At 36.4% G+C, this 9127-nt stretch overlaps 2 pseudogenes; both read left to right on the top strand.

Annotated features, from left to right (window-relative positions):
- Window positions 1-603: 603 nt before the first annotated feature.
- On the top strand, window positions 604-4786 carry LOC139881088 (lon protease homolog 1, mitochondrial-like; annotated as a pseudogene).
- An 820-nt stretch (window positions 4787-5606) lies between these two features.
- On the top strand, window positions 5607-7210 carry LOC139881087 (acidic endochitinase-like; annotated as a pseudogene).
- The last annotated feature ends 1917 nt before the right edge of the window (window positions 7211-9127 follow it).

The following is a 9127-nucleotide window of genomic DNA, read 5'->3' as shown; positions in this document are numbered from 1 at the left end:
GGGCTGAAACAAGCTCCAAGGGCGTGGTACGGTAAGATCGCAGAGTTCTTAACATATAACAACTACTCAGTTGCGCCTGCTGATTCGAGCTTGTTCGTAAAGGTACGTAACAATAAACTGACAGCTATATTAGTATACGTTGATGATCTTATCATCACCGGAGATGATGATGATGAGATACGCCGAATAAGAGAAAATCTGTCAGTTCGATTTCAAATGAAAGAACTTGGAGAGTTGAAGCACTTCCTTGGCCTAGAAGTAGAACACACAAAGCAAGGGCTATTTTTAGGAAAACAAAAATATGCAAGGGATGTTCTTGGAAAATTCGGAATGCTTGATTGCAAGCCAAGTACCACTCTTATGGAAGTTAATGTCAAGTTTTGCGCTGTAGAGAAAGGACTTGGAAGACCCAACTATGTTCAGACAGTTAGTTGGGAGTCTTATATATCTTACTTTGACTCGACCCGACATTACGCATGCGGTTGGAGTGATGAGTAGATACATGCAGAATCCGAAGAAACCACATCTACAAGCAATTCAACGAATTCTAAGGTACATAAAAGGCAAGCTTGATTATGGCCTTTTATATAAGAAAGAAGAGCCATGCCGGATATTGGATATTGCGATGCTGATTATGTCGGAGATCATGATACTCGGAGATCAACGAATGGATATATGTTCCGTCTTGGATCAGGAGCCATCTCATGGTGTAGCAAGAGACAATCAACGGTGTCATTATCTACAAAAGAAGCGGAATATAGGGCGGCGGCAGTAGCAGCTCAAGAAAGTGCATGGCTTATACAACTAATGAAGGATCTACATCAACTAATAGAGGAGGCAGTGACTCTTCATTGCGACAATCAATCGGCGATCCAACTGGCAAAAACCCTTGTGTTTCACGCAAGAACTAAACATATTGAAGTCCACTACCACTTCATCAGAGAAAAGGTCTTAAAAGGAGAGATTCAAATGAAGAAAGTGGTGACTCAAGAACATATAGCCGATGTTTTCACCAAGGGCCTAAACGTACCAAAATTCGAGCAGTTTCGACAACAACTTGGAGTAGTTTCAAGAAAGAGTATGACGTATGATAATTAATGCTAAGGGGGAGTGTTGAGATTAGCATTAATTATTAAGAGACATCTAGATTATAAAAAATAAATAAATTAATATATATAGAAAAGTCTAGATAGTTATCCATACTTGTAAGACTCCTCTAGAATAATCTACTATGTACTTAGATAAGTATAGAGTAGGAGATAAATATGTAGAAGTGTACAGAATACTCTAGAGATTAGATCATAGCCATCCATTTAGATAAATCTCCACCGTTCATTGAGGAGGTGGAGTAGTATAAATAGGAGGTGGCCTCATTTGGCCAAACCATCCACAAAATCTCTAAACCTCTCTTGTATACACACTTACTCAATAAAGCTACAAGTTACAAATAAAAAACAAGTCTTCATTTGTGATAGAGAGTGAGTGGCGTGAGCACTAGCACATTAGAGAGTGTTGTAAGCTAGTCAAGTGTGAGTGATTAATTAAGTGTGTCTTGAGTATATTTGTCAATATTATTTGACAATAATATTCGAAGTATACATTGATAGTATACTCGAATCGTCGCGATCTCAACAGGAGGCGATGCCTTAACCATTGGTTGGCTATATATAATTGTTTGGTTTTCATTAATTAGACCTTTAATTTTATAAACTGTGGTTAGGAAAAAAATTCAAAATTCATTGAAGAAAAGCCTAGTTGTCTGCAGCGTGATCATAACTTGTCGACTGAATTGCAGCTTAAGAAGGTACCCGTTTTCTCTATTTTGCCTTCTTCCTTCCATCCTAATTCCTAAATCTTAAAATACTTAATATCTGTGTTTACACAACAGGTGCAGGAATCTGATACTGGCAAAACAGCACTGCTAGGTTTGCATGACTTCATCCTGATCTGATATTGCAAAACCTTTTTATTGATTTCCGAATGCGGCAAAAATAAACAAATTTCTTTGTGTACCATGCAGCAAAGTTCAGGGAACGAATTCAACTCAAGAAGAAAAATGTCCGCCTAAGGTTTTGCAAGTTATTGAAGATGAGCTTACAAAAGTTCAATTTTTGGAGGCCAGCTCTAGCTATATTGATTTAGACTATCTTGATTGCTTGACTGCATTGCCATGGGGAGAATACAGGTTTGTTGGGGACTTATATCATTTAGTTAAAATTAAATGTTTTGTAAATGCCAATATATATAATACTTATATTAGTACTATTTGTCATTTTTTTATCAGTCATAAATATCTCGTTGGGTAAAAAAGCTAATTCCTTTGAAAAGTAATCTACTAATCTGGATAATATACAGTGATGAGAATTTTGATGGAGTTCGGGCAAAAGAAATTCTTGATGAAAACCATTATGGATTGACTAATGTCAAAGAAAGAATATTGGAATTTATAGCTGCCGGAAAACGTAGGGGAACCACTCAAAAAGGTTGGTGATATTTCCCTTCAATGTCTCAAACTCTTGTATATATATACATACTTATGCGACTGAAATTATTACTCAAAAAGGTGGGTATTTTACTTTGTACTAGGAAAAATTATCTGTCTAGATGGTCCCCTGGGCGTGGGAAAAACTAGCATTGCGCGTTCCATTGCAAGGGCTCTGAACCGTAATTTCTTCCGATTTTATGTTGGAGGGTTGTCTGATGTTGATGAAATCAGGGTAAGTTTTAAAAGAAGCCTTAAGTACACAAGTATCTTTTCTTTTCTTGTCTACAGATTACTTAATAACTTCCAAATTATATATGTTCAGGGGAATCGCCAAAGTTATGTGAAGATGGTGGAGTGCCTAAAAAGTGTGGGAACTGCTAACCCAGTTGTTCTAATTAGTTCAATTGACAAGGTTGTTCTAATTTATGAAAAATGTTGAAATGATGTTTTCTTCCTCATTATTATTATTGTTGTTGTTGTTGCCCTCCGTATCAAGATACATGATATTTGCATTTCTAAATTCATTCATCTGGACATATGTCTAGTAAAGATTATTGATTAAATACATGTCTATATGAATGAATCTACAAATGAGAAAGGGCCTGTTGGCTCTTACCTTGGAGGTCATGGGGTCGACATGCAATTCTTAGAATTGTTTGGGATGAGGGAGGATTATTTTGATACGGAGGGTGTATTATTTAACTGTGATTTTGCATTGAATGGTGTTAAGTTTCTGAAATTATGGGCCGTGTTTTATGATAGTTGGAATGTGAAGATGCTGCATATGCTTTAAAAGAAGTACTTTATCCGGAGCAGAATGCTGACTTCTTGGATAACTATCTTAAAGTTCCAATTGATTTATCAAAGGTTAATTATATATATGCTGAAGTTCAGATACATTACCTCCATATATAACTAGTATTTTGGGACGGATTAGTGTTAATTATGCATGCGCCTTAAATTAAGTTGCATATAAATTGATGTCTTAAAATGTTATTGCAGGTTCTATTTGTTTGTACGGCAAACGATTCTTATGATATATACGACTTCCTCTCCGACAGAATGGAAGTAATATCTATCTCTGGGTATACAAGTGACGAGAAGATGCAAATTGCTAGTGACCATCTTGAGAAACGTATACGTGAAGAATATGATATCAAGCCTGAACAAGTTAGTTGGTTCTCCTTCTTCTCTTTTGTAAAATATGATACCATGAATTCATACTTATTTACTTTGGCTATATATTGACTTATTTTAGGCTGAGGTGACCGATGCTGCACTTCTTGACTTAATACAAAATTATTGCCGGGAAGACGGGTGCTGACACTTGAGAACAATATAGAGAAGATCTACCGTAAGGTATGTTTTTATTGCATTTCACTTTTATTACCAAATAAACAAAATAATATGGAAATAATAATATCAGCTTTCGTCTATGTTGATTCACTGCACATACTAAATGATAGTGGATATTCAAACATCCTACACTGAATTTCCAGATTGCAAAGAAACTTGCTGGGTTGAGGAAGTACTGTTGGTCGACACATTAAACTGGACTGATTATGTTGGAAAACACCGTGTTGACGATGATCCGATCTACGATGATCAGACACCTGTTGGTGTTGCCATGGGTCTTGCCTGGACATCAAGTGGTGGGTGTACCTCGTACATCGAGACCATTGAGATTGAGAAAGGGATTGGAGAAGGGGAACTATGTATTACCGGTCAACTAGGAGAGGTTATGGAAGAAAGTGCTAGAATCGCTCATACTGTCGCCAGGGCAATACTGCATGAGAAAAAGGGAAAAAGAATTCCTACTTCTCCGACACAAAGCTTCCTCTCCATGCTCTTGAGGGCGGCACACCGAAAGACGGGCCTAGTGCTGGTTGCACAATGATAACATTGTTCCTTTCTCTTGCTATGAAGAAACCTGTCAAGAGGAGTCTGGCCATGACTGGTGAAGTTACACTTACTGGCAAAATCCTTCCTATTGGAGGGGTAAGTTAATTATCAATTTATGATATCCTCTGTTGTGGAATATTTTGCTTTCACATTTTATTTTATTTCAATCTTAATTATTTTGGAAATGATCATCAGGTCAAGGAGAAAACAATGGCAGCAAAAAGGAACAATGTGAAGACGATCATACTCCCAGCAGGAAACAAAAGGGACTTCGATGAACTTGCTGACATTGTGAAAGATGGCCTTCATGTTCACTTCGTTGACCACTACAATCAGATTTTCGATTTGGCTTTTGAGGAAAAAAAACGTCAAGATACTCCTGTCCTTCTACAACACTGAGAATTAGTTAACTTTCTTGCCAATTAGTAATTATTCAATCTCGCAGATAGCGTCGGAACAGTATTTGCAAGTTTCAGGCCGGCTTGGAACTTGGTAGTATTACTGATTACTTCTTCTGCTATTGATTCAACCGTAAGTCTATCTAAATTGAGTAGCTTTTTTGTTTTGTATTACCTTTGTCCTAAAATAGTTTTCAATTTTTCAGTACAATATTACAATATGCGTGTAAATATTGACAAGTATTTTGGGACGAATGTAGTTTTTGCTACTGACATTCCTAACTGATTCGAATAATCATTCCAGCAATATATATAGTTCCATTTCCTGATTGATAGTTTTGACACAAATCTAAGCTAAGCTCAATCCTCCATATGACAATGTTGAGAGAGAAACTCCGAATTGATGCTAACATAATCTTGACGTCACTCAATAACAGCTATGACTTCTTTAAAATGACTAAAACAAACAGCGAATAAAAACTCCCCAATTTCCATCAAAGAGGACCATTCGACACCCTAATTGAAAATCCTTGAACTCATGGGCAATTTAAGGGAATTGAAACTGCAGAAATAACATATTACCGTTTACGATCAAAATCCCTTTGCCAATTCTTCAATTCACTCCTTCTTCAGAGTTTTTAATTATTGCCAAATTGGTCCCTGTTTTTAATTCTCGGGACTTTCACATCCCGTCAGCGACTTTACTAGGATTGGGTTTTTCACTGATTGCAGCTTAGCATTCAAGTATCTTTTGTAATTTCCCAAACAGAAGGGGAAACAACTTTTCTAACCCAAGATATAGAATGCAGAATTAATGGACGATGAGTGGCCTTTCCACCCAAGAAAAATGCCCCACAAGTAATCAGATTCATCTTTTGCATCATCAGCTGAAGACAGGCACTACCAATGGACAGCGAGCGCCAGCCATCGCCAATGTTTTATTTTTCGAGGAAAGTTATGTTCGCTTAGTTATAATTACCTGTAGCACAGGTCTTTGTTAAGGTTCCGTCATTGTCATCTTGTCCCCAGGATGCCAATATCACTTTCATAAGATAATTGGACCAGCAGTAGCATAGGTCTCCGTTATGGAACTTTTTAACACTGGGATGTCATGTGAAAAAAATGCAATTGTGCTCTTTCAATAATAAGACGTGCAACTACTAAATTTATTGATACTAGCTACGTCCTTACTACTCACTAATATGAGTGGTGGAAAATTCATTAGTCTTTTTTAGTTGGTTCTTAATTCTGAGCATTTTCTCAGAAGACGATATTGAAAAACTTAGACAGCAAAGCACTAAAAGTTGGAACACAGTGATGAAAATTTCTCAAACTCCAATGACAATCGTCACTCTTTTACTAATTATACTGGTTCAAACATGTTGTGGAAGTACTGATATTGGCATATACTGAGGTCAAAATATGAATGAAGGAACATTAACGGAAACCTGTGTTACTGGCAACTACAAGTACGTGAGAGATGCTTACCTCGATAGATTTGTGGATGGGAGACATGACAGACTCTGCGTAAACGTAAGCGATGGAATCAGGAACTGTCAAAGTCGAGGAATCAAAGTGATGCTGTCCATCGATTCTGGCCTAGCAGTGAACTACTCTCTGCAATGGGAAGCAGATGCAAAGACGTAGCTCATTATCTCTGGAACAATTTCTCAAGTGGAAACTCGACAAATCGTCCACGGTAAGAAATGATATTGACATAATTAATTAATTTTTTTTTTCGTATTTGATATTTTTTCTTTTGTAATTCTCCATTGTAATTGAAAGAGGACAACGAATCACAATCTGTTGTCTGATCATTTATATAAATTATTTGCTTGGTTTTTCCTTTAGATTGGTAGCTTTTTGATGGCGGACGTCATAAATGTAACCCCCTCCCTAGATTTTAAGTTTCGTAAGCTTCATTTTCTTTGTATGAAAACATATTAAATTATTTACTTTAAAGAATTATTAGTAAGACTTGGTACTTAGAAGATTATTCTGTTCTTTTAATAGGCCAGGTGGTGTTGGACGGCATTGATTTTTACCATACGATAGGCTCATCAAAATCTATGCTGACCTGGCAAGGAATTTATCAGGACTTAGCAGTCGCGGCAGCAAGGTTTACTTAAGTGCAGCTCCAGGGTGCAAATATCCTGATCCTAACCTAGATGGTGCACTTAAGACAGGTCTTTTCGACTACGTTTGGGTTATATTATTCGACAGTCCTACATGCCAACACCAATCAGGTGATACAGAAGGCTTGATAAATTCCTTGGAGAAATGGACTTCTACCATTCGAGCTGGGAAAATCTTCTTAGGCTTGCCAGCAGCTCCTGGAGCTGGCTACATACCTCACAATGTGTTAACTAGTCAAATCCTTCCTGAATTTATAAAGTCTCCTAATTATGGAGGAGCCATGCTTTAGTCAATGTACTCCGATCAAAATAATGTATACAGCAGCTCCATCAAAGGTAATAATGTACAATAACATGTCCAAATTTAGTTAATGAAATCATAATTTCATCAAAATACGGTTTTTTATTTTCTTTTGAAAATGATTAAACTAAAGTTAGTAATTTTCTGAGAGGTTTTAGCCCCTCTAGCATATCGAAGACAAGAAGTTCAAAGAAGCAACTGAGTGTGTGGTTTGCCGCCACTGGTGGTGTCGTAGCTTTTCTGGTGGTTTGCATATGCTGCTACTTGGTAAAAGACGTCATGGTGATGATCCGAATAAGGCTTTAATATACGAGATAGGAATTGCAGCTGCTGATAAAGATATTCATGGTTCTAGTAAGTCACAATCTAAAGGAGGAGAGGACCACAAGCTGCCTTTATTTAGTTTTTCTAGCATAAAATCTGCCACAAGAAACTTTTCTCCTGACAAAATTCTCGGACGAGGTGGTTATGGACCAGTTTATAAGGTAAAACTCGGATTTATTACTAGTTACACAACCTTTTGTTGATTTTGGAGTAAGAAATTAGAAAACGCCAATTAACTTTGTAGGGGACGCTAGATGATGGAGTCGAAATAGCAGTGAAGAGGCTTAGTAAAAAATCAGGACAAGGTTTGAATGAACTCAACAACTAAGTTATATTGATTTCAAAATTGCAACATAGGAATCTTGTTCGACTTCTCGGTTGCTGTGTCCATGAAGAAGAGAGAATATTGGTTTATGAATATTTGCCTAACAAAGTTTGGATGCCTTTCTTTTTGGTACTTACTGTATGTAAATTATTACGGTAGAATTTATAATTAAATATGTATTTGGATTTACTTTTACTTTTCGAACTTTTATTTTAAAGTAGTCTTTTTGAAAAGAAACTGAAATTGAACTTTTATTAAAAAGTATGTATTGTATTTGGTAAACCATTTTAAAAACGGACTTCGGAACAATAGGTGTTTGGTAATTTACTTTTGAATAGTATTGAAAATTGATAAAATAATATGAAAATACACAATTACCCTACATTATATTTTGAGTGTAAACTCCCAGCATTTTCATTTTACGAGGAGGAGAATCCAAATTCCAAATGGATTAGAGTTTGTACATGAATAGGCGAATTATGCAAGGAAAACGGAAATGAGGTTGGTTTAACCAAACCATTCATGGTTACATCAAGAATCGATCGAGGCACCTGGGTATAATCATACAAATTCCTGCAAGTAGAGCTTTGGAGTTGGGCTAATTCATGAACAACCCTGTTTCCTATCCTTAAAAAGTACATAAAGAAAAACCAGATGCCATCAATTTAATATCAGAAATTAAGACTCTTATACTAGAGAAATTGTTGTTGTCGACCATGTTAATGTCTTTGATTACCTTCAAACAATCAGACCCCACAACAATGAGTAGATTTGTACACTTGAACATGATCGGTCCTGATTAACAATCTCTATATTCACTTTCAAAGAAAAAATAAAATAAACAATCTCTATGTTCCCAATCCAACAGTGTAAGAAGAATGAATTTGAAAATAAAAATAAAATCAAAGGTTGAAAAAACTTTGGTCTGTGCTTCTTTTTTGACCCAAAGAGACGTGAATCCTACACAACTCTTCAACAAGCTAACAATTATCATCAGTAATCTACTCTATTTAGTTTTTAATAAATCCCTACGCAATTAAATTATTTTTGCGATTAAGGATCCCTGTAGAAAGCGAAAAGATTACTTACAATATCAAGGACGACGATAGCTGCGGAAAAGGCACAAAGATTTGTCTCGTCGAAGAGGAAGAGACACGAGTTGAGAGAGACGCTGTGAATTTTGAGAGAGACGGAGATTCATGTCGCGTGGTGGTGTTTGAGTTTTTAAGATAGGTATGACGTGTTGGTTAAATTTTT

This window comes from Rutidosis leptorrhynchoides, unplaced genomic scaffold (genome assembly GCF_046630445.1).
Source record: "Rutidosis leptorrhynchoides isolate AG116_Rl617_1_P2 unplaced genomic scaffold, CSIRO_AGI_Rlap_v1 contig111, whole genome shotgun sequence".
Lineage (NCBI taxonomy): Eukaryota > Viridiplantae > Streptophyta > Magnoliopsida > Asterales > Asteraceae > Rutidosis > Rutidosis leptorrhynchoides.
Note: the sequence above shows the minus strand (reverse complement) of the source record. Positions and strands in the feature narration are given on the sequence as shown.